Genomic DNA, 26,331 nt, shown 5'->3' on the forward strand with positions numbered 1-26,331 from the left:
TAATACACTGTATGGTATAGAAAGTATTTTATTGAAGAACAATTTCCCAATGGGCAACTGAGACATTAGAGTAAACCAAGGGAAATTAATCAAGATTAATAGATTGGTAGAATAAGAGAATGAAAAAATCCCATCTATTATCTGGAAAAGAAAAGTAGGTACATACAGAGTCTTTTTTAGAGTATGTTCAGATGATTTACAAAAGCATAGTCAAAGAAATAAAAGTATTGTGTGAATGTGAAGACTAGTGAGAACCCAAATTATTGATCATCATACCAACATGTTATATAAGCCATTACTGAAACGAAGCTATACATGAATAAATGGAATGCACAGTTTTGGCTCTTCACCTTTCTATAACTTTTTTAAATTGTTTAACCGAAACCCTATAAGTTTTTGTTTATGCCAAGATCAAGCCTATGACTTTGGCTACTTAACATAAATAAATTTTATCAGGAAAAGGTTGAACACAATGATTGAATTATAAGAAGGAAATATAAATCTAAGTTCAGTTAAATTAGTCGTATTGATGCAGGATTTTTCTTGGTCACTTTGCCAGCCTGAGACTTGGCCGGTGATGCCCCTGCCCAGGACTCGCTTGGCCCCAGGCCTACCACAAGATGTGCACCACCGACTCGGCCTGAGGCTGCACCTAGCTCGCACACTGGCTCAGACCACAGCTGGCTCGGACATGCCCCAGCCCACCTGTGCTACAGTTCATACCCTTGTCCTTTTGGCGGTTCCTGAGTTCCTGTCCTGTGTTCAAGAAGAATGAGGTTATGCTGACAATCAAAAAGCGAGGAGGGCAGAGAAAAGTTTTACTGAGTGATGAAACAGTTCTCAGCAGAGAGAAGATGTGATAGTAGTCCCCTACCTGAAATCAGGTGGTCCCTCTCTCAGTGTCACTGGGTCTGGGCTTTCATGGGGTCAGAATGAGGGAGTGCATGCTGATTGGTTTGTGAGTATGCAAAAAAGGTTGAAACAAAAGCACCACTCAAAGGTGGCAAGACAGTGTAAAAAACCGATTAGGGAAGGGTAGGTATGTGTAAAATAGGTGAAGAGTGGGGACCAATCAGAGAAAAGCATGCCAAATGGAAAGAAAGTCTTATTCTGGTCCAAAGATTTACCAGGGACTTGTGGCTAAGCTTTAAACTGCCCTTGGCTTGAAGGTGGGATTTCACCGAGGGCCTGCCCCATCTGCCTAGGATTTTCCTGCCTGCTGCCACTATCAGTATCATTGACCCAGCTCCAGTCTTTTTGTAGACAAAGCCTCAAAGAAACATAAAAAGCAGTATTAACGAAATTTTACTTGACAGGTTTAGATAGAAACATTACAAATTAGCAATTCCTTTCCAATAAAGCAAGAAATGAAACAGTGAATAGCAGAAGTTGAACTATTATGCCTCAATGATTTAAATTGAATCAAGAAGTTTTTGAGACACAAAATCTTGAAGGTTGTAATGTAACAACCTAGTGAACCATCTGACCTGTATGTTTATTTGAAGACTAAGGTACTACTTGCATATTGGCTGGCAGGAGGAAAGGAAACTGAATGTAAAGTAAAAAAGTTCAAGCAGCTTTCAAAATTATTTGCCAATAAGTTTAATGCGTCCATACACTGTAAAATACTTGAATTGTTCTTATGAGAAGAAAATGTGAAAACAATGAAGCATGGGTAATAAGGTCCTATAAAATAAACAGTATGCATTTAAAAGGCAAGAAAAATCATGGCATAAATTTGACTCCATGAAGATACATTACTGGTTTTATCTGAAAGAAGGAGGCAGTGGTTTAGACATACCTGGTATTATCAAACAAATGTGGAGTTTAAGGAAATATTAATGAATTTTCCTATGACTTACAAATGCATATTTTTACAAAAAGAAATTTTTCTTTCTGTGTACAAATTAGATTAAAATGTATTTGTTGTATGCCAACAGTGAGTTAGGAAGTTTGAACCAGAAAACCTTATACCTATTTTTTTTAAGTAAAAGAAATACCAGCTCAATTGATCAACTTGTAGCCATGTTCTTGATAAAATTATGAAAATAACAAATGGTGTGATAGAGATTTTAAAATAAGTTTTGTTTGTTGATTCCTAAGAACAAGTAAAGAGCATGGTTTCCTTTTGTCCTAATATATTTTCCTTAGTTTCTGAGTTTTGGTAACATCTCCAGGCAGTCAGCAGGGAATGGATGGGAAAAAGATACATATCCCAATTTTAAAGATACATATCCCAATTTTATTGGAGGAGAAAATGTTCACTTACTTGAAATTATACAATCTAGTTACAGCTTAAAAATCTGGTTTCATAGCATCTAATTTGATTGTTACAAAAGGTGTGAACACTCTTTGCTTTTGACAAAAACAACACAAAATACCTTGTGTGGTAGATCTAACTTACATGAATGGTATATATTGTTCTGGGAACTACTCTAGATATTTGATGTGCACGATTCTATTTTGTACTTAAAATAAGTCAATAAATTAAGTATTTAGGATACAGGGCTTGTTAAAACTCTCTCAGCCAGTGAAGGACAAGGGCCAAGATTCCAACAGGTGAACTACCAGCTAAAATGGTGTTATAAAGTCTGTAATGGTAATATGCGTACATTTTGGAACAGAATAAATTAAATTGAATAATGTTATTATCAGATAATTTTTGTCACTTTTCCATCAACCCATAAATGTCTCCTCTACAGAATTCTTGTCATTTGACAAGTATTTTTGGTATTAAAGAGAACAATTTTATCGTGGCTAAAAATGGATCAGAATTTGAATACATCTTTTATTATTTTTTTAGGCCCAAATTGCAATTCCTATGTTAATACAAAGAATATGAAGGAAAAGAAAGAAAAGGAAGAACAACAAAAAGGACAGAAAAGGGGAAAGGAAGGAGGGAGGAGGTGAAAGAGAGAGAGAAGAGGGGCCTAGGTAAAATCTGTGGCCATTATTAATGTTTGTAAAACTGTTTCTAGACATGGAAAAAAATGCACGCATTTTTCTGACAATGATATATCTATTAATATATCTAATATATCTATATGCTATGTATATTCAAGGAAGATGAACGATTGACAGCAATATTTGGCCATGAATGCTGAATGCTAGTATATGCAGTATTTGATCTTTGTCAGAGATAAAGTGATTAAACAAATTATTAAAGTTAAAATGATTAGGCCAAGCATGGAGGCTCATGCCTGTAATCCCAGCACTTTGGGAGGCTGGGCACGGTGGTTCACATATGCAATGCTAGCACTTTGGGAGTCCTAGACGGGTGGATCACTTGAGGTCAGGAGTTCGAGACCAGCCTGGCCAGCATGGCGAAACCTCGTCTCTACTAAAAATACAAAAATTAGCCAGGCATGATGGTGCATGCCTGTAGTCCCTGCTACTCAGGAGGCTGAGGCAGGAGAATTGCTTGAACCCAGGAGGCAGAGGTTGCAGTGAGCTGAGATCTTACCACTGCACTCCAGCCTGGGTGACAGAGCAAGACTTCGCAATCCCCGCTGCCCTCCCAAAAAGATAAAATTATTATAATGGATAGACTGGCCATGCCAAGATCCATTCATTTCACATGGGTCCATTTCATGCGCATACATGAAATGATTTTTCTAGGCACAGAATACATTAGTAAGTCTTACTGTGAATTGGAACTATTTTACCCCAAGTTCCATGCATGTCTTTCTATTGGCTGTATGGCAGCATCCTGTCTCATTCAGACTCTAAAATGATAACAGAGCGATGTCATTTGGTATGAATTCCTGTGCATGGGACAGGGGTGTTAGCCATCGGGCAGGTAGTCAGTACGTATTTAGCAGGCATGCTCTATTCCCAGTTCATTAGTGTGGCAGGTGACACGTTGGCCTCTGCTAGGATGCAAAATGCTCTTTCTCAGATTCCCAAGATTCTGTGTCAACTGCTATGTACCAATCATTGACTTCTTTCTGTGTGATGTGGGGTTAATGAGGAATGACAGCTTGCTTTTTTTGTTCTTTTTTCTTTTTTTTTCTTTTTGCCTCAGTGTATAGAAGTTGCCAAGCACGCTTAACCCAGTTGCCATTACCTTGGAACTAACTTCTGACATATGGATCATATTTTTACCTATAAGTAGATATACACATGTTGGATAAGAAGCAAGTGTTTACAAAATATCCCATGTACATAACAATGTTATACACGTTTATTCATCGTAGAATACACAGAAGTGGATTTATAAAACATTAAGTCTATGTCCATAAACTCTGTTGCAGTTAACTAAACCAAAGAGAGAAGCTTTCTAAAGGAGCAACAGAATACCTCTAAGGAACATGAGTGACTTTTTAGTAGTCTGATATAGAATGAAAAATGCAGGCACAGTATTTAATAATGTGCTAGAGTAGAGACAGTGAATACAATCATCCTCCCTCCCCAGCTCCCCCACCCCGCCATGATCTTTATTAGCTTTGTCCTGACAATCTGACCTTACTGAGCTCTCTTCAGCCCTGACAGCCACATAAAACCTACAAACAAATAGGGAACTGGTGCAGCCTTTTCAGATTTAGGATCATGTTCAAGCTTATGAATCAGATTTTTCTATGTGTGGACATGACAACTATGGAAAAACTGTAATTTAGGACATATTCTCTTTATCCTTTTATGTAGAATTTCACTTTAATGTGATGCAAATGACAGTAAGAAATACATTCAGTGAATGTTAAAGCCTTCCCATTAAAAATTCTGTATGCATTTTACATTCTAATTCATGTACAGTCAAAAACCCTGATAAAATCACAGTGCTGATTTGACTGCTGCACTTATCGTATTAATGAGGATACTTTATGCCTTTTGAAAATTGGGATATGGTCCATTATGTGATTGTAAATGATGTGATTGTATCACATAAATTTGTTATTCAATCCCACCCCTCCCTTCAGTCAGCTTTGTATATAAGAAGATTCATTGGTGAGCCAGAATCAAGGCCAGAAAACTGAACTGCAAATTAGACTTTTCTTTTGTCTTTATTTCTGTATTTAGAAAAAAAAAATAAACATGCACATATGTGTATATGGGCATATATATGTATATATGTATTTTTTCTTACTTTTTTTTTTTATTTCCCTAAATCCACAGGGGAAAGCTCACCAAGGAAGTCAAAATGAAAGAAAGAAGCAGACGGGGCCGAGGCTCCCTGAAGTACGTAGCACTTTCTTCCACAGCCACAGAAATGTGCCTTTCGCTTTTTCCTGATTTAGGATTGTCTAACACTTGGATGTCTTCCCTTCTCTCTCTTGCAATAAGTGAAAGGTTTGAGAACTGTTGTTGGCCAAGTTTTCCTGATTTTTGGTTGCATTTGCATCCTGAAAATACCTACTTTTCTCTTTTATTTTTCTGTCTTGCCCACCTAGAGACACAAACACCTTCCCTGACATCAAGATCTCCAAACTCCCCACAGAACAAATTATAGCACTCGTAACAGAAGTGTCTTCAGAACTCTCAGGGTAAAGCAAAGGAGGGGACCACTGGCTGTGGGCTGAGTAGCTCGTACAGCCTCGAAGGGCTACACATTTAATTGCCTCTTTAATGATGGTCCCAAGTCTTAACTTGTGATTATCAGAGAGAAGCTCCCAAAGCCATGGCAATGATCATTTGGTGTCTGTACATCTGTGTTTTATAAACGTTATTTTTGGTTTTGGATTCCTGAGCATTTGTAGGCTGACCTTTTTTTTTTTTTCTTTTTCTTTTTTTTTTTTAGTTTTGTTTCTTTTTTTGTGACAGCGTCTTGCTCCGCTGCCCAGGCTGGAGTGCAGTGGTGCAATTTCAGCTCACTGCAACCTCCACCTCCCGGGTACAAGCAATTCTTGGGCCTCACCCACCCAAGTAGCTGGGATTATAGGCATGTACCACCACGCCTGGCTAATTTTTGTATTTTTAGTAGAGATGGGGTTTCACCATGTTGACCAGACTGTTTTCGATCTCCTGACCTCAAGTGATCCACCCGCCTAGGACTCCCAAAGTGCTGGCATTACAGATGTGAGCCACTGTGCTCAGCCTCCTTTTTTTTTTCTTTATTCCTTAAAAAAATGATCTTCTGGGTCAGGCATGGTGGCTCACACCTGTAATCCCAGCACTTTGGGAGGCCGAGGCGGGCAGATCACGAGGTCAAGAGATCAAGACCATCCTGGCCAACATGGTGAAACCCCGTCTCTACAAAAAAAATACAAAAATTAGCTGGGTGTGGTGGTAGTCCCAGCTACTTGGGAGGCTGAGGCAGGAGAATTGCTTGAACCTGGGAGGTGGAGGTGGCAGTGAGCCAAGATCGTGCCACTGCACTCCAGTCTGGCGTCTGGCGACAGAGCGAGACTCTGTCTCGAAAAAAAAAAAAGATCTTCTGTTGCCTGGAACCTGGAGTAAGTGATATTGCCCTTCACAGTGGAGCAAGCGCTGGTGTGGATTTCATAGAGTTTGAAATACAAATTCTATGCCACGTTCTTGATACCTGTTTGGCAATCTCATATTTCTGACTCTCATTCTTGTTCACCATGGTACCTGACCTTTAGGCCTTAAGATGCTCTGAGTTTTCTCAGAGCTCAGATGCTGTGAATGAAAAACAAAAATTAAAGTTTGGTCGTTGTGTGTTCTAACATCAGAAATACAGTATAATGTTTCCCCCATTCCCATCGAGGAGAGTTGTCTGAGGGAATGATTTCCACATTATAGTAAATTTGATTGCAGGTCATTTGTAATTTTACAAATATTTACAATTATTGTAAAGTTTATTTTTTAAATAGCACTCGGGAAAAGGTAAGTTCCTTGACTAAGATATACCAAAAGTTTACAGGGGGTCTCTCCTGATGGGAGTTAGGTTTTTTGTTTCTTTGTTTGTTTGTTTTGAGACAGAGTCTTGCTGTGTTGCCAAGCTGGAGTGCAGTGGTGCCATCTCGGCTCACTGCAACTTCCACTTCCTGGGTTCAAGTGATTCTCCTGCCTCAGCCTCCTGAGTAGCTGGGACTACAGGCACACGCCACCTCACCCAGCTAATTTTTGTATTTTTCATAGAGATGGCATTTTACCCTGTTGCCCAGGATGGTTTCAGTCTCTTCACCTCGTGATCCACCCGCCTCGGCCTCCCAATGTGCTGGGATTACAGACATGAGCCACCACGCCTGGCCTTTTTTTAAAAACCTTATTTCAGATTCAAGGCCAATAAGAACTTTAAGCAATCTTCGGACAAAGCTTGCTACATCCTAATTTCTGCAAATCCACTCTGTTCTGTTCATGGCTCTCCTTATTAATCAGTTCTACAGAGCTGTACCCTTCTCAGTACTGTTAAACACATTGCATTTTTATGCTTCTGTTTCTGAGCGGGCTTTTCTGTATTTTTGCTTTGTCTTTCATTCAGTTACCCACAGTGTGGTCTGTGGAATAGGATACCAACACTGCCTACATTTAGGCAACAGCACATTATGTCATCTTGCTTCATATATTTTACTTCTATCTCTTTCAGGAGAGAACTCATTTGAGAAATTTTGGCTCTGCCTTTGGGGAGGAATCATTTACCTTCTTTCATCTGGGCTGAAATTTGCCTCCTCATTTCTTTTGTTAATAAAAAAAAGAAAACTTATTTATATCTTCTTAGATCCTATTAGTTAGCTCAATTGCCTAATTGTTGCAGTTTTAAGAGAGACCAAGTCATTTTCTTGCTTTCAATCATTGTTGGTCTTTTTCTTGGGTTACACAATGCTACATTCATGTCTGCTTACTTTCTTTGGGAAGCTTTTTGTTTCACTCTGCTCTGCAGCATCGTGTGCATGGTCCATTTCCTTCCCACACATAGGAAATATGACTAAACCATCCCCCTACAAAAGGGTGGAGAGAAAGATATCAGGCCTGGCAATATTGCCCATCACCTTGATCTCTATTTCTGAGGATAGTGGCAGGCTGGAATCCGTGTTTCTGTATGAATTTGGCCTGATTTTTTCCCCTTTTGTCTTCTCCAGTGTTTTAATAGTTCCTTAGAATGAATTTCCCTGCCTAAGATGGCTCTCCCCCTTTCTCTCTTGACGACGCTGAGTGAATCAGGGTGTGAGATATTACCCATGCAGTCCACTCTCTGAGAGGTATTGCTGGCTGAAGCCATGCTGCTCATCTGCCATTCTACACCCAACTGTGGATAATAACAGAATTGATTTTACCTGAGAAAAGACAAAGGAACCTCAGGCTGCTTTCTGCATTATTTTGTTCTCAGGTTGTTCTGCTCTGAATGGTAAGATCTCTCACTAGAATATTGGGTCACATTTAGCTTTCTTTATGGCAAATCCCCTGTGTGGGAACTTCTGGCAGTGGGCTGTGAGGTGTTACTATTCTGTGCTTGTGTGTGTGTGTGCATGCGTGTGTGTGTGTTTTCAAAGTATAACATGAGTAAGCTTATGTTTTCAAGTCCTCTGTATGCTTTTTCTTTTTTAAATATGCTTTTAAGAAAGCATATCTTAAGTTGGAGACTAACACTTGGCTTTTGGATCCTCTGGGTGGTGAATTTAAAGAAGACTATTCTTGAATAAATTTTAGTATGACCATAAATAAGCCAACCTACATATGTTCTAAGGGCAATAATGATAATAGCCATTATAAATTGAGTGCTTGGTACTTCTCATGCATGTTCTAATCGCCTCATGCTTATTAATTTACTAAATCCTTATAATAACTCCATTAGGCATACATTATTTGTATCTCTATTTTACAGATGCAGAAACTGAGGTACAGAGAGAGGTTAAGTAAATCGTTCAAGCCATATAAGTGGTAAGTGGCAGGCGTATGATTCAAACCAGGTGGCCTTGGCTCCTAAGTCTTGACTCTTAAATGTTGAACTTCTCCACTCGTTGAGAGAAAAATCTACAATGTCTCATATAGTGACCATTACGTGAGAAAGATGTCTTACAAATTTTTTTTTTTTTTTTTTTGAGACGGAATTTCGCTTGTTACCCAGGCTGGAGTGCAATGGCACCATCTCAGCTCACCGCAACCTCTGCCTCCTGGGTTCAGGCAATTCTCCTGCCTCAGCCTCCTGAGTAGCTGGGATTACAGGCACGCGCCACCATGCCCAGCTAATTTTTTGTATTAGTAGAGATGGGGTTTCACCATGTTGACCAGGATGGTCTCGATTTCTTGACCTCGTGACCCACCCGCCTCGGCCTCCCAAAGTGCTGGGATTACAGGCTTGAGCCACCACGCCCGGCCCACAGATGTTTTAAGGAAATGTTGATGAAATAATATACACTTACAATTGATTTTATTTCTATCACCCTGTGATTTTTTAAACTATATTATCCCTTTATGTTAAAAACGACTCAAGTTATCCTGAGTTATGTGGAGAATTCAGGAAAGTTAACATATAATTGTTATCATCTTAAAGAAAATCTGGTGTATTTGCTATATGATCCCTTGAGTTGTTACATTTATTTTAAATCTCCCTGTATTTTCTGTTATTCTTATTGATACTTTTATGCAGGTAAGAAGGCATATACACCTACTGAGGCTGTCTCTGGAAAGTGTTGAAAGAGGGTCAAGTAGAAGTCTCAGTTTTTGCCTGTGCTTAAAATGTGTACTATGAGAAATGTATTCCAGGGATGACCTTAATAATTAGGTGTTTACAAAGAAAGATAGTAAATGTATAAGGACCCATGGTCACCCTAAAGTTCTGAACATTATTAACTTAGAGTTGCCATGGATGTACTTCACAGTCCCGTGTACACACAAAGAATGTATTAGATGTCCTGGAATTTGAAAGTTCAAGAAATATTGGATTTTATGTATCATATGTTATCTTACTTGCTGAAGTAGCTTGCTTCTGTTTCTTACAGAGTTAAGAACAGAATTACTATTCTGGTAGTCTTGCACAAGTATGACCCTTTAGATTATGTGAATAAATATCAAATTGGTGGTCAGGAATTACAAATTATATGTTAGCATAAATATCATAAAGCTTCTTGTAACCCCAAAACAGTTATTTATGTTCAGCTCTGGCTCCAACCAAGTCTTCACCTTTGAATCAATGCTTCAGATCAAGAATAAGTGGAGCCCCAAAGTCACACCATACTATCAAAATAATTATCTATAATTAATATAATTATTGATCATGTAGTAGAAGTCACTGTCTGGATGATATAAGGCTTTTAGGATTTCATGGGAATACTTCACAACTTAATTATGTTTCCCTGGGAGATTCTAATATAATTCAATTTATTTTTCCCATGTGTTTCATCAATCATGATGTGGATAGAAGGAATATCAGAATCTCATTTCTCTGTCAATTCCTGCAGAATGTAGACAAGTCATTTCAATAGAACAGAGCTGATTAGAAGACAGGGTTCCTCCACAGGGAAATTATTCCCTGTACCACTTGTAATGCTGGTGCCACATTCTGTTGGTTTTGTAGTATGTGATGAGGATAACTGCAAAAAATCTGTGATATCCCTGTCCCAGCTTATACACTGAACCAAACTGAGACCTGTGTAAAATGTTCTTCTTAGATATGTGAGGCGTTGTGTTCCTCTCAGGGCCTTAGTTTCTCTATCAAAGGAGGCAGGTGGTGGCTAGGTGCCCTTCTACTTGTAACGCTCCATGCTCTAGTTTTTTTTGTGCTTTCGCTCTTTAGTGTCTACAGTGGTGCATTTCAAGGTTTAACATGCTTATGAATTACTGGAATCTTGTTAAAATGTAGATTATGGTTGGTCTAGGGTGGATTCTGGGCTCCGGGTTTTCTAACAAGTTCCCAGGTGATGCTGAAACGGCTGGTCTGTGAACCACATTTTTAGTAGCGAAGAGCTAAATGATGTACAGAGGTAAGGAGGAAAAGACTAGCTCTTTGTCTTCCTGCAGTAACATATTCACCTGCTCCCCTCTCAGGTCTAGGATTCTTGACTTTCTTCTGCAGAACACTGAAACATGCCTCCTCTTTCCTGGCTCCACCAAGCAAGAGTTTGGGCTTCAAGAGACTGAATGCATCTATACAGAGCACAATCCCTTCTCCATGAAGGAAATCAAGGGCCTTATCAGGAAAAGTCTGTGCCTTTACTGTCAAGCATCCTCAGCTCTGCTGAAATATGAAATAAATGAGGTGGAGTTTAATTTTAGGGTCTACAAATTTGTAATGTGTATATCATTCCTGATGTCATTTTACATGGTAGGCTGGCATTGTCAGCCATGTTTTGTGAGGAAAGCTGCATTTGAGTTCTGGTTTAATGAAGGCTTTGCACCCTCCCATGTCCCTCCCTCATCTCCACTTACCGAAGAAAGTGATGCCACTTGTATGAGAGGCTTTCACTATTGGAAATGCACATTTCTTTTGCTTTCCTGGGTGCAGGCCCTTTGGGGGGATTTTCCCAAAATGGACTACAGATTGGCTTCCCAGCAGAGGGCGCACTGCCCCAGTGCCATGGCCCAGAGCAGTTTCCACCTCTTCTGGATGGACTTCCCTCCCAACTAGGCTGGTTAGGGCTGAAGGAGGACTGGAGAAATGGGCTTTCAGGAAAGGAGGACATGAAGACGAGATTAAGGGAGGAAATCAAATCTAATCATTTCAGATCTGAATCAGTGACTTTTAAAATGAAAGGTCTACATGGCTACCATTAATGGCAGCTTTTCATAATTCTAAGCTATTGCAAGACTAACTTTACTTTCTTAAAGCTTCTCTGAACCCTGCATTGTCCAGCATTTGTATCTTTCACTTTAACAAGCACCAAATAAGAATTACATAAAGAATTTTAATAATTCTCACTGGACAGTTAATTAAGCCACGAGAAGTCTTTGGAACTGTTACTCTTTCTACCTTTCACAGACAAGTGCTTCCATGGCTTCCAAAGAAAGAGGTCACACTTATACATATATATATAATGATGTGTGGGTTAGCAACTTTTTCCAGTAACAAATGACCTCCTTAACGAGCTGAAATGGTGAAATAAAAATCCACCTTTTTGTGGCCCACTTTCCCTGAACTCTCCTCTCCACTTTCCTCAAACTTCTTTGCACAAGAAATGAATTCCCTGTAACTTTGGGGTTCGGGGTGGCTCGAATATGTTGATCTCAAGTTCTCCAAATTTTTTGTTCCTCTATAAATCATACGGGCATGACCCAGCCCAGTCATTCATTTCAAATTTCTTCTTTCCTTTCTTTCTTTTTTAAAAAACACCTTCTGTTTTTTCTCATTTTTGATAGATCCTACCACAAACTTCAGCTAGAGTAAGTGCAGACGACCATAACACTATTCTCACATAGAGGGTATTTTATTAAGTCCAGCAGTTAAAAATGTACAAAGTTCCTTGTAATAATCCATTCATTCTGTTCTCGCCTGATTCTTGGAGTAAGCCTGCACAATTATTCAAATCCCAGCTTTTAGCTACAGCATACACCTCGCCATGGGGCTATGCCTCTGTAATCTTGCTTTGGTCTTGCATGTCAAATGGAATTAACTCCCATAAGAAATGTGTGCAAAGACAACCCAAAGTGTCTAATCCTGCTGCTGTCTTAAATTTCTGAAACTCTGAGCTGTCATCTTTTTCTATTGCTTTGTTGAAGTTCTCACTTATGCTTCAGTCCATCCAAAGCTGAAGTTTAGGAAAATTTGCATTTTTATATATTTTTTTCAGTTGTGCTCTCCCTTGGCCTTTTCACATGTTCTCTTTGTAGGAGGATTTTTTTTTTCTTCCTTCAAATTTCAAGACCATTTTATACACAGTGGAATTTCAACAAGAGGTGAATTCACTTTTTTTCCCCCTGGGAGTATACAAGTTGATACACAGACAACACTACTTGAAGATTCGCAAACCAAATCCAAACAGATATGTGAGTGTGTGTGTCTGTGTGTGTGCGTCTGTGTAAGAGAGAGAGAGCAAAAGACAGACAGAGAGAGAGAGAGAGAATGTGTCTCTGAATGTTGTATGAGAACAAGGAGAGAAGAAATAATGATACCGTTATTACCATACCTTAACCACTCAACCTAGCTAATCAGAAAAACTAATTCTGTCTCAATTGAATCTCAAACTGCATCATCTCCCTCATGAATAAAATGCTTGGTGAAATGAGCTCGGTTAGGTTAGTCTACTTGTATGTTGTATTAGGAGTAGATTAGCTTGTTGAGTGATTTTATACTTTCTTCCTTCTCTAGGGGGCATACTGTTTAAAGATCTTGAATACTGACAGTCTTCGTCTTCACCAGATCCTGTATTCCACTTAATCACCTCCTGCAAATTCCTAGACATGAGGAATCTAGATGAAGACTTACTATCCAGAATGCAATGCAAGCACTTAATAAATACATGTTGAATTCCTATGAATAGGGACAGAGTGTTAGCTTTTAGCTAGAGCATACACTTCATCTCTTTCTGGGTGATTTATCTTGTTGCCTCAGTTTACAAATTGTATCATTCCACCTGGAAGTGGAATCTGGCCAGGTTTTAGTGAACTCCCCTCACAGCCTGTGTGTTCAGTTTGATCATCACACATGATACATATTTTTAAATCACCAGTTATCCAGCATTGTGGGTTCCTTGAGGCGTCTCAACTAAGTGAGGTGTGGAAGGGCAAATTTTGTAACTTGGTATGGTGGATATTTAATAAGTGGTAAACCGCAGCATTCTCCATTTGAAAGCTAATTAAGGCCACTAGCTGACCGTGCTTGTGCAGAAAACATATTCATGGTTTAGCCATGGAAACAGTCATAACAGCGCTCAGCTAAAAATAATGGGCTTAAGAGACATTTTCACTGATCACTCCTGAATGCTTATTGTTTATTTTTCATATAAAAGTTGTCACAGATTTTAGGAAATACCCAGCAGCACTAGCGCATTTTAAGACCTGAAAGTTTTACTTGTGCCTGGACCATAGATACTAATATGAGGAGTGATATTAGGGGACAGTCGTGAGATCAAATTATATTTTTTAATGCTATATGCAGGAATGTCTCAAAAGATAATCATCCCTTATGCTCTCTTGAGTCTCTTCCCTTGTTAAGATTGGCCTTTAATACGTGATGCGATGAGTTTTTGTCACAAGAGGAGTTAACCCTCTAGCACCTATTAGCTTATTTTATCTAAATTGAGTTCGTGTTTGTTGAAGAGCCCTCCTTTACTGACAGATGATATAATATGAATTATGTTTCTGTGTGCTCATTGTATCTTCACAATAAGAGTACTGTAATAAGACAATATATTTTATTGTACAATATATTGCTTTGGCTAATAGGATTGAAAAAGCATATCAAATGTAAATATTTTTTCAGCATCTGGATGATGAAGTTAGATTGTCTATCAAATATCTTAATGCTATTCTAGGATCCAGCAATATTTAGTGTCACTGAAATAGGGGATAGCAAAGTATCAGGCAGAGGTGATGAAAGCAAAACCAAGGTAAAGGGGTCTCAAGGAGGCTGAAGTGATCTGAGGGCATCGTTACGCTGGTCGATTGCAAGTTGTTTTTAACTGAACAGTAAGAATTCTGTTTGAAATCACTCTTGGGAGTGGACACACAGTAACCTTGGTCCATGATCATTTCATTTAATTTTAAACTGTCTTACTGACATTGAACCATATCGAGACCAGGTATTACAAGAATTTACTTCCTACTCTTTCATTCATCCACACAGCAGTGAGTCTCTAAGCACATCTCTGGGAGAATTTTGAGCTCAAATGACCCTTCAATGTTGGCAGGATTTGGTAGAGAAAAAAAAAGTGGTGCAATGAGACACCTACTTTCCACACCTTCCAAGAGCTAGAGCTCATATCTCGCATATGCCATCATTTAGCCAATTAGAGATAGAATCATGGTCCAAGAGCCATAGGATTCAGATCTAGATTTAGAACATTTTCCTGCGTAACCTGGCCATATCTGCAGCAGAATATGTTAAACAGAACTGACTTAGAACTGTCATCCCTACAAATTCTCATTTATGGCTCTTTTTAGCCTAAGACTAGATGACACACATTGACCTCTGCCAGTATCAGCTGAGTTTCTGAGGCTCCATTTTTCTCATTGGCTACCCTAAATGAATCCATTTTTGCTGGTTTGTTCCTCCTCCTTCCCACTTTCCTTTCATTTTCGTTATTTGTTCTAATTTAATTTGAAATGCCCAGCATCCGACTGTAATCAGGTAAGGGGACTCAGGAGACTTCCAGCAAGAGCAAGTCTCCTGAAAAGGGTCTTTCGGACACAACAGAATGAGCCTTTATTTATTATCTCAGGGATAACAAAATGGGGAGTGAGCAAGACTGCACAGCAGCTGTCCTTTCAAGCAGCAGCTAACTTGGTGGAACACTCCCGTCCCCAGGGTGTGAACAGACCGCCCCTTGGCTCAAAGTCATCCGCTGTCCCTGGCTGCTGGCTCTCTACGCCAACACAAACAAGCATAACAAAACATGCAGGGAAAGTGTCAACAGAAACCCCTTTCCTAGCTTTTGGAAATGAACTGGATTTGCAGTCCATACAAAGGCTTGGCAAGGTTTCATTGGCCATGGCCACACACCTTATACTGTGACTCCTATCCAGGTGGGACATGTGGCTTATTAGGCACATGTGCTCTACTTCCTCTGAGATCCTCCAGAGAAAGGCCTTGGTTTCCCCGTGTACCAAGTGAAGATTACTAGGGAGGAACAAACACTGGAATTTGCAAAGGATCTCCTGGTTTTTACTGTTTTATAACCTGAGAAAATCACTCTCTAACCCTCAGTGTCTTCATTAATATACTGGAGATAACAATAGTTTCCTTTATAATCATGGTGATCAAATAAAATTCAGAGATGTGTTATCATTGAGAAAAATATCACAATGTTTACACCAAGGTTAAGTTTAGTGTGAAGAGCCAATGAAAGCACAGATGTGAAAATGCTTGAGAAATGGAAAAGTACTATAGAAATAAAAGACATGGCCGGGCGCAGTGGCTCACGCCTGTAATCCCAGCACTTTGGGAGACCAAGGCAGGTGGATCACGAGGTCAAGAGATTGAGACCATCTTGGCCAACATGGTGAAACCCAGTATCTACTAGGAATAGAAAAATTAGCTGGGCATGGTGGTGGGCATCTGTAATCCCAGCTACTTGGGAGGCTGAGGCAGGAGAATCACTTGAACCCGGGAGGCAGAGGTTGCAGTGAGCCGAGATCACGCCACTGCACTCCAGCCCAGTGACAAAGCTAGACTCCATCTCAAAAAAAAAAAAAGAAAAGAAAAGAAATTAAAGATATGATCATGATTATTGTTATTATCTTCAAGGAATTTAGTCATTTTTCTCCATAACAGAAAACACGTGGTGATCTTTACCCCTACTTTTATGCCTAGATCTGTCACATCCAGAGGGTCTTCTGCTGCCTTGCAAGGGGAGACAGTGCATGCACATCTGGCCCTTCATTTCACAGAAGTTGGCAGATAGCTCAGTTAGAGACCAGGTAAGAGCGTTGTCCAGAGTCTTTCACGCCACAGAACTTACAGATACGCAGTTATCTTGAGTATTTAATGTTCATGTGTTGTGAGTTCCTCTGGGGTTGAGAAAGGGTAAAAAACTCATGCTCATTCAGTTCCTGTAAGAGGAAAGCGTGATGACATGGGATACTGTGAGCTCTGACCTATCAGACCACACCCAATGTCCAGCTATATTTCTTTGAGGATGTGGAGACATTGACTTTTCTATAGTTTGTAGTCTAATTACTTTTGGTCAATGCAGGTGCTTTATCCTGTCAAATACATCTGCCTAAGAATGTGTGTGTGTAAAGGAGACAGAGACTCTTTAGGAATTAGGAAATAGAGGTAACTCAGGGAAAGGAAATCATGTACAGGAATGACAAAACCTACGGCTCAGGCATGTTTGTCTCTTTATCCCTAGCACTTAAATCAGGACCAGATTCTTTGTGGAAGGTAGCATAATTAAAAATAATTGCAGAAGACTGTGACTGTGTTGTCTGGTTTTGTTTTGTTTTGTTTTTTTGAGATGGAGTCTTGCTTTGTCATCCAGGCTGGAGTGCAGTGTCGTCATCTCAGCTCACTGCAACCTCCACCTTCTGGGTTCATGTGATTCTCCTGCCTCAGCCTCCAGAGTGGCTGGGACTACAGACACATGCTACACCATGCCAGGCTAATTTTTTGTATTTTTAGTAGAGATGAAGTTTCACCATGTTAGCCAGGATGGTCTCGGTCTCCTAACCTCATGATCTGCCAGCCTCAGCCTCCCAAAGTGCTGGGATTACAGGCATAAGCCACCGTACCTGGCCCTGTGTCATCTGTTTTTTTTTTTTTTTTTTTTTTGTGTGTGTGTGCATTTAAATTATTTATTTATTTATTTATTTATTGTATTTTAGGTTTTGGGGTACATGTGAAGAACATGCAAAATTGTTGCATAGGTACACACGTGGCAGTGTGATTTGCTGCCTTCCTCCCCTTCACGTATATCTGGCATTTCTCCCCATGCTATCTCTCCCCACCTCCCCACCCCCTGCTGTCCCTCCCCTGTTTCCCCCCAACAGACCCCAGTGTATAGTGCTCCCCTCCCTGTGTCCGTGTGTTCTCATTGTTCAACACCCGCATGAGTGAGAACATACAGTGTTTGATGTTCTGTTCTTCTGTCAGTTTGCTGAGAATGATGGTTTCCAGGTTTGTCCATGTCCCTACAAAGGACACGAACTCATCATTTTTGATGGCTGCATAATATTCCATGGTGTATATGTGCCACATTTTCCCTGTCCAGTCTATCATCAATGGGCTTTTGGGTTGGTTCCAGGTCTTTGCTATTGTAAACTGTGCTGCAGTGAACATTCGTGTGCATGTGTCCTTATAGTAGAACGATTTATAATCCTTTGGATATATACCCAGTAATGGGATTGCTGGGTCAAATGGAATTTCTATTTCTAGGTTCTTGAGGAATTGCCACACTGTTTTCCACAATGGTTGAACTAATTTACACTCCCACCAACGGTGTAAAGTGTTCCTATTTCTCCACATCCTCTCCAGTATCTGTTGTCTCCAGATTTTTTAATAATTGCTATTCTAATTGGCGTGAGATGGTGTCTCAATGTAGTTTTGATTTGCATTTCTCTAATGACTGGTGATGATGAGCATTTTTTTCATATGTTTGTTTGCCTCATGTATGTCTTCTTTTGTAAAGTGTCTATTAATATTCCACTCCCTTGAACCTACAGAGAACCTATCACAGTACCTTATAAAGAGTGAACACTCCATGCTTTGTGATACCAGAAGGAACTTACAGCTGGGCATGGTGGTGTGCCTGTAGTCCCAGCTCCTCAGGAGGCTGAGAAGGGAGGATGGCTTGAGCCCAGGACTTTGAGGTTTCCATGAGTGATGGTTGCACCACTGCATTTCAGCCTGGGTGACAGAGTGGGACCTTGTCTCTAAACAAGACAAAAGGAACTTTCCAGAATTTGTGACACTCACACTTAAAGTAAAATGAAAGGCCCTGGAATTGTTGACAACATCTAGATGGTGGGCAGAAAATAACAAGATATGTTTCTGACAGCCTGTGGAGTAATCAGCACAGCGAGCCTCTTTTCAGTGCAAGAGAAGGATTGCCAAGGGCCTAAGCTAAGGCCCAGAAGTCAATTGACTTGCCTGGCATCTGAGAACATTTTCCACTTGCTTTTGTAACACATGTCAACAAGCTTCTGTGTGCATAAGGGGCAGTTGAGGGGGTGCACCACAGAATGGGGAAGCAGAAAGTAGGAGTTACATAAGCTCTATGAGCCTCTGTGTCCCCATCTATCAAATGGGCTAGAGCTTCATGAATCCCACAGCTGTGAGGAATGAGTGGGATAATGTAGGTTAAACCTCATCCCAGTGTCTGGCTCAGAGGAAGCAATTTTTATTAGAAGGAATCACATAACTCTTGTCTTTGGAGAAGCCCTTTCTCTCTCCCTGCCTCCTCCTTCAAGCCTTTGAGGTACCTCAGTAGTAATTAGCTGCTAGCACTTGGAATCTATCTGTGGAGAAACAGTGTTTGTGAAAGGACTCTAAGGTGGTGGTGTGAGGCATTTATTTGTGATTGAAGGCAACATAAGTTGCCTCTGGTGCTTATTGACTATTTCTAGCTGGAGGCACAGAAATACATAGGCACTAAAGGGTGAGTTACTATTGGATGCTCTTCTCTGGACCAGCAGGGACTTGGAAAGCTCTTGGAGGATGTAGTGTCTTGCATCAATCACCAGTGACCCTCTGGCTGAATATGTACAGGCAGAAAGAGGCTCCTAAATTAGCCTCTGTTCTCCTTAGCTGGATGGATGGAAGATGAAATGCAGTCCCTGGAGGAGGAGAAAGTGTGTGTGGTGGAGGATTGAGCTGTACCCTGGAAATCCAAGCTGATTGCTCCTTTCCAAAACAAATTGGAAATGTCTTTATTTTCTATGGGCCTATTAAAGTGTGTGTGTGTGTGTGTGTGTGTGTGTATATATATATACACACATATATATATATATATATATATATATATATATATATATATAAAATAAGTTGACATCATGGGAGATGAGAAAGAGGAAGAAAGAGGTGGGAAGAGAAGAGAATGGTCAAGAAAAATAATTCCCGGAACTACTTGTTTGATGAATGAATTAAAATGGAGCAAGTCCTAAGACTAACTCCAGCATGTTTTCAAAGTGTGTGTTGAGATGGATTCATGCTAGGAGCAAAGGTGTCAGGTGCAGTATCAAGTTGGCTGATCCATTTTAAATACCTTCCAGAAAAATTTCATGTGCTTATGAAAAATTTTATTGAATATTACTTCACCTAAGAATGCTAAAGATCTGGCTAAACCCTATAAAAGCTAGGAGTCATAGAAAAGGTGCTCTTCTAGGATATGCTAATGGCACTCTAGAAATAATGCTTCTATTTTTAAGAATTGTTAGCATATACCCAGGGATTCTTCTACTTCCTCCTCCCTAGTTGTAATTTTCTTTTGGTCAAAAAAAAAAAAAAAAAAAAAAAAGAAGGCAAGAAAAGGACTCCGCAGGTAAAAGCACACCTTTGTGCCTCACATTTTCTAGCTTTTCTGTATGGTCCAATGGCAATCATCTTAATGACTGTTTGAGAGCCATCAGTACTCAAAAAGCCTGGCAAGAAAATAGTAAATCTGTGAACTCGACATTATTTCCTATGGTAAGAAATTTTCTTTGCTTCCTTTCTATAAGGCCTAAAACCAGTACATTGAATCCTGCTCCAGATGGATGTGTTATATAACCACAACCAGGCACATGCAGTCATCCCAGAGCTGACTGAGCCACAAAGGTGGATAACTCAGTACAAGCCTGACCCTGTTGCTGCCAAAGTAAATCCAGAAGGCTTGGTACACATCTGTTCATGCACAAATAGGTCATCACCATACACGCTTGAGCTGTGAAGGGCTAGGAGAAGGATTTCTTTCTCAGAGTTACCAGGTCTTCTCAGTATTAGCTCACTTAGGGGGACAGCATTGTGGTGGTTTGGATACACTTGAGGATTCCCTTCCTAATAATAATAATTAGCATTTATGGGGCACTTGGTACGTGCCAGATGCTGTTGAATGCACTTCACTTATATTAACACATTGAAATCTGTCAGAAACACTATGAAATAGATTATTTCATAATCCTCATTTTATAATGAGGAATTTAAGGCAAAGAGAGTCAAGTACTTTCTTCAAGATCATAGAACTAGCAGGTAGTAGAGGTGGGATTTGAACCTAGTCTGTCTGTCTCCAGAGTATATGCTTTTAAGCATTATAGCATACTTTTCTGACCTGGGCATACACTGAAGAGACTGGAAAATGAAGATGCACTGTTTGTCAAGATATTATATCTCTTTTAACCTGGTGAGGAAGGGAGGATTTCTAAGGAGATCTGAATTTATAGAGTAGTCTTAGACTTTCTCTGTCTTCTGGGATCTCAATATCCTATCCCTCAAACAAATACACAAAGGAGCAAAAAACCCATATAAACTCTAGAGACAGTTTGAAGATTTCAATAAGTTTTCCTAATGAGGAATTACTTCTAGGACAGCTTTTAACAATACCGGTACAAGAGGTGGCCTTAGGGTTCACACCAGGAAGACCAGTAGCTCTGAGGTAATGTTGGCAATTGTGAAATAGGTCCATTGCACTCAGCAGCAGTAAATGACAGAGAAAAATGTCAACCTGAAGGGGTGTACCATGTTGCCTAAGGCATGGGATTGAATTTATAAAATTGCAAGCATTCAGGAATATCACACAGGACTCCATTTGCTTCTGTTTGTAAATTCATTCAGGAAGGGCTTCAAAATTTATGTTACGAGAAAATACAACATAGTTCCTCCTCTTATGGTTTCCTCCCGGTCTTCTCCCACCCCTTTCTCTTCCCACCACCCATACCACCATGCATTTTTAAAGTCCTTTAAAGTTTTCAAAGTGCTTTCATATACATACTTCATTCTTTATGTCAGGTCAGGGCAAAATTTTATTGCATTTGGCCAAAGGCCATTTTGAAATTTTGAAAGAAAAAAGGAGATATGATGTGATCTTTGAAATAAAGGGATTAAAACAGAGCAAAGTTAAAACGGATTTATGAGTTAAAAAAAAAAGTAAAAAAAATATATAAATCAGATTTTAGAGTTGAACTGGAAAAGGACTGACTGGCGAAATACTTCACATATTTTGTAAAACAGATACAAAAAAAAAAAAACTGGATACATGTATCTGTTGGAGTTTAGACAAAAACAACTGGAAGATATACACAAATTATTTACAAATAACATTTATCCATCTTTGATTTTAAAATGCTAATACATGCTGATCACGGAAGTATTGGAGGATGTGAAAGTCAAAAGTTGAAAATGCAAACATCCATAATATCAGTATGCATTAAAAACTGTGATTATGTTTAGAGTTACAATTTTCTAGTCTTATCTTACACACACATACACACACACAAACACACATACACACATGACAGAGTTTTAAATTTCTTCATGCTGCACTCAGATATGCAAAAAATAAATGCTGCCCTATAATTTATAGAAACTGTGACCTGGGCTACCACTTTACTGAACTGCAAAAACAACTTATTGTCCTTTGGCAACATCTTAGTCTCTTCTGTGTTGTAAGGCTCTGTTTATTTTAACATTCAGTCCATTCACAGTTATGATGGTTTATAGAGGCATCTTTCAAAAATGTAGTCTCTTTAGGAAATTGCTTAGTGGTTTAGATTGCTCTCCTAGTCCACTGTTCCTCTTCTCAAGATGGTGCCCTGCTGTCTGAGGAATAGGGCTGGAGCTATCAGAGACTTAGAGTGGATTACAAAAAGACTAAAAAAGTCCATGCTTCTGTGATGACTAATGCCAAAAAAACCTGCCTTCCTCCAGACTGACACCTTGGGAGGCACATTTGTGTGAGTACAACCTGCGCAACCCTAAGCCACATCCCTTGTTCTGTCTCCATGATGGGAGAAGGAGATGCTTAGCTCTATGCCCTGCCTCTGACACTGGGGGTTCTCTGTAGCAAGGTCTCTCCTCTGCCTGGCTGTTCTTTGCTCTGCAGGCATTAACAGTAGGTTTGACTGGGGACCTGCTGGCCCATTGTGTGGTCAGTACTCTCAGATAATACCCACATGTCTCTGACTCATCTCAGTTTTTGCTGATGTGTTTTGTGTCTCTGCCATGTAGTGGCAGACAGTCTTTAACAGAGTCCTCCCAGAGTGTTTGCTGAGGAGGCCCTTTGCCATTTATCATAGGGGGCTGGTCCCCTGCCAAGCCCAAGACCCTCAACTCAGCCTCTCCTAAGTCCTCTCTTTGAGGATTATAAAGAAATTTCTAAATCTTGCCCACACTACATGGGAAGTGAGGTCAGTTTACAGAATATAAATTCTGCACCTTCCTCCTCCTAGCGGGGTGGCATCACTGGATTCTTTTATGTAACCAATCCACATTGTGTATCTGTTGAGATCATTTCAACTTCTGCCTGAATGAGAGCTGTTAAATTAATGGAGGATCAAAGGAACAATGGAAGCGATTTTAAGAAACTTTTCTAAAATGTGTAACGTTTATTTTGTATCTTGTCCTGAGTTTGAATTTTTTCTTCATGAAGAACTTGAGCCTCTGTAGAAGTGTTTTAGTGCTTCTGCATCTCTTGAGTCCAGAAAAATTTTCAAGAGAATTCTATGATTCAGTGATTTTGGTGTTTGCTAACTTTACATTTGCTATCTAGAACAACCTTTAGTGAAAATCAACAGATGGATATATGGAATCAATTTTAGAGATGATTTCTACAGTTGATTGAATGTTTATGTTTCCACTCAAATTCACACCATTTTTTAAAATAATAAGTTATCTTTACACATTTACAAAGGAGACTGAACAATACTATGCAAAGTGAAACAGCAGAATCTCTAACATTGAGAAGCTTTTCCTCCAGTTAATTAAAGGAGCAAGAGTTATGGAACTTTATGGCCATTTAATTATGTCATTAAGGTAGAAGTTAGCTAGCAATGATGGGCATAGGATGGGAGAGACCACAACAGGCCACTGTATAGAGTTTAACCTTTCAAGGCTTTGCCAATGCTTAGACTGTGACTGTATTTTTGAAATAATGCAACTGGATTGACACATTTGCTATAAAGATATTTAACAATTTCCTTAAAGTGACATCAATATATATTTTTCTAAGGGAATTTGAATTTTTTTCTCATTAGAAGTGCTAAACACAGTTTGCTTCTGAAGGTTAAAAGCTAAAAAAAGTCTTCTCAGTGTGGTTGGCAGCATGGTTAGGCATGCTTCTGGACACACATATCTGTTAACTTCTGTCTATCTCAGTTTCTCAGGTGGAAGCAGAAAAAAATAGTAATACCTTTGTAATATTAATCCTAGCTGCTATATGTAGACTAATTTATTTGGTCCTGTTTCTCAAGGCCTTTATTTTCTTGAACTTAATCCCCACAGCAAACCTATGAGGTAGCATTATTATGCCTGTTTTACAGGAAGTGATGCAAACTGAGCCATACAGTGGAGTGGAATTTTAATCCATCATTTATCACTAAAAGACCATCATCTTGTCTGCTCTGGTTAACTACCTCTCTTCTCTAGTCTACCAAATTTTCTTTGAAGATCAAATACAATAATGTATGTAATAATACAAGTTACTTTCAACTAGGCAATTTCTATTTAAGGTATTTTTCCCCTCCCTATTTATTTCCACTTACATTTTGTTTTCTTGCACACAAGAAAACCAAAGTTGATTGAAAAGACACAAAGGAAAAGAGGAGAAAATAATTATGAAGTGTGGTGATGATTTAGAATACTAAAAATAGAGAAGAGGATATCATCATAACATCTATCTATGTGTACCTTTCTTTGATTTGTCTTTGGCTTCTGTCAGAAGAATCATAAAATTATTTAGTTTGTCTATTAGAATTTGTGGCTGGGGGAGAATTATCTGTGACACTTTATAATTTAAATCTCAATTAATTTAAAAAATGGCAGAGTCCCTATTAATGTGTCCCTTGATAGAAAAGTTGTCTAGATCACAAACTGTCCTACTAAAATTGTCTTCTTCACAAAGGACATATATATGTCCATGAGAAACAAGTTCCTTTTAGGAAAGATTAGAATAAGATTTTCTGTTGTAAAGTTGCATCTGCATAGGCCTCCAAGACAGTAGGAGGAATAACTGGAGTGGAATAATAGAGAATGAAAACAAAAGAAGTGAAAGATCTCTACAAAGAAAGCTATAAAATACTGATCAAAAAATTAAAGAGGACACAAAAAATGAAAAAATATCCCATATTCATGGACTGGAAGAACTAATATTGTTAAAATGTCCATACTACCTAAACCAATCTACAGATTCAATGCAATCCTTATAAAAATACCAATGATATTCTTCACAGAAATAGAAAAAAAATTATAAAAATTATATAGAACCATAAAAGACTGTGAATAGACAAAATAATTTTGGACAAAAAGAATAAAACTGAAGACTTCACAGTAGCTGACTTTGTAGTAAGTGTACTACAAAGTGATAGTAATCAAAACAGCAGAATACTGGCATAAAAGCAGTTACATGGACCAATGGAAAAGAATAGAGAATCCAGAAATAAATCCATGCATTTACAGCCAATTCATTTTTGACAAAGACACCAACAGCATACACTGGGGAAAGGAGAGACTCTTCAATAAATGGTGCCCCCCAAAAACTGGATAACCATATGCAGAAGAATGAAACTGGATCGTCTCACCATAGAAAAAAAAATAAAGTTGAAATGGATTAAAGACTCTGCAAACACCTCTTCTTCCTTTTCCATTAATAGTGGAATGTATATCTGGTCAGCTATGCAACATTTTTTCAGGGATACACTGATACAGGTATTTATTTTCATATGATGGAGATACCCTCCCTCTAAGCATCAACACGAACATCTTCAGGGTAATTTGTCTCACCTCATTATTCCTCCTCCATATACTTCAAATTCAATTTTTATTGGCCCCTTGTTATCATTTAGATACTCGAGTTTTGTGTTCTTATGATGAAGTTTTAATTGTAGCATTTACTTTAAAGCAATACAATCAGATTATTTGTCTTTATTTCTCCAATAGTCACCAAAAAGCAGTTGAACTGTCTCTTTTAAATATTATATTCCCAGGATTTAGCGTAATATCTACTCCATAATAGGGTCTGGGTAATGGTAGATGGTAAATAAACTGTTCAGTGGAATTGCTGCATTAAATGAAGTGTACAACACTTGGGTTAAAGGAAAGAACTGCTAATGAAGAATAGTAAACTAAAACAAGCTGGCTTCGAGAATACAAAAGGCTAAAACATGAGTTCCGTTAAGAATATCTGTAGAATTCCTGCTTTTTCATCTGCGGAAAGAGAACAGATTTCCCCATGTTCTCCAAGGTTGACCACAAAGGTATAACTAAGCTCTTCCCAAGTCAGATAGTCTTCTGCTGAGCAAAGCCTTAGGCAAAAGCCTGAATTATTTGCTGATGTCATTTACTATCTTCCATATCCAAGCCAGGAAGGGTATAAAAGCATCTATAAGGGGGTTTTAGCTCCTCTTGGAGCCCCCCTCCCTTTGTCTCTGTATGGGGAGCTTTTTCCTTCTTTCTTGCCTATTAAACTTTCTGCTCTTTGAAACAACAATCAAGAAAAGAAAGAAAGAAAGAAAGAAAGAAAGAAAGAAAGAAAGAAAGAAAGAAAGAAAGAAAGAAAGAAAGAGAAAGAAAGAAAAGAAAGAAAAAGAAAAAGAAAGAAAGAAAAGAAAGAAAGAAAAAAAGAAAGAAAAAAAGAAAAGAAAAGAAAAAAAGCATCTATGAGCCCTAAAAGTGAATTTATTTCAGCATACATGTATTGAGAGCCTACTCTGTGC

At 39.0% G+C, this 26,331-nt stretch overlaps 1 protein-coding gene across 4 annotated transcripts in view; it reads left to right on the forward strand.

The window, feature by feature from the left end:
* Positions 1-26,331, forward strand: part of LOC105734446 (zinc finger matrin-type protein 1-like) — a 407,528-nt gene that overhangs the window by 360,665 nt on the left and 20,532 nt on the right. For 3 of the 4 annotated variants that reach the window (XM_064364131.1, XM_064364129.1, XM_064364133.1), the window contains 3 exons: positions 5,113-5,175; positions 8,723-8,778; positions 16,304-16,410. The gene's annotated coding sequence lies outside the window, so the exon portion shown is untranslated. The remainder of the gene's footprint in view (positions 1-5,112; positions 5,176-8,722; positions 8,779-16,303; positions 16,411-26,331) is intronic. The other variant, XM_064364132.1, reaches the window with a different exon arrangement.

The sequence above is a fragment of the Aotus nancymaae genome, unplaced genomic scaffold, assembly GCF_030222135.1.
Source record: "Aotus nancymaae isolate 86718 unplaced genomic scaffold, 86718_ANA_hifiasm-v0.15.2.pri h1tg000057l, whole genome shotgun sequence".
Classification (NCBI taxonomy): Eukaryota; Metazoa; Chordata; class Mammalia; order Primates; family Aotidae; genus Aotus; species Aotus nancymaae.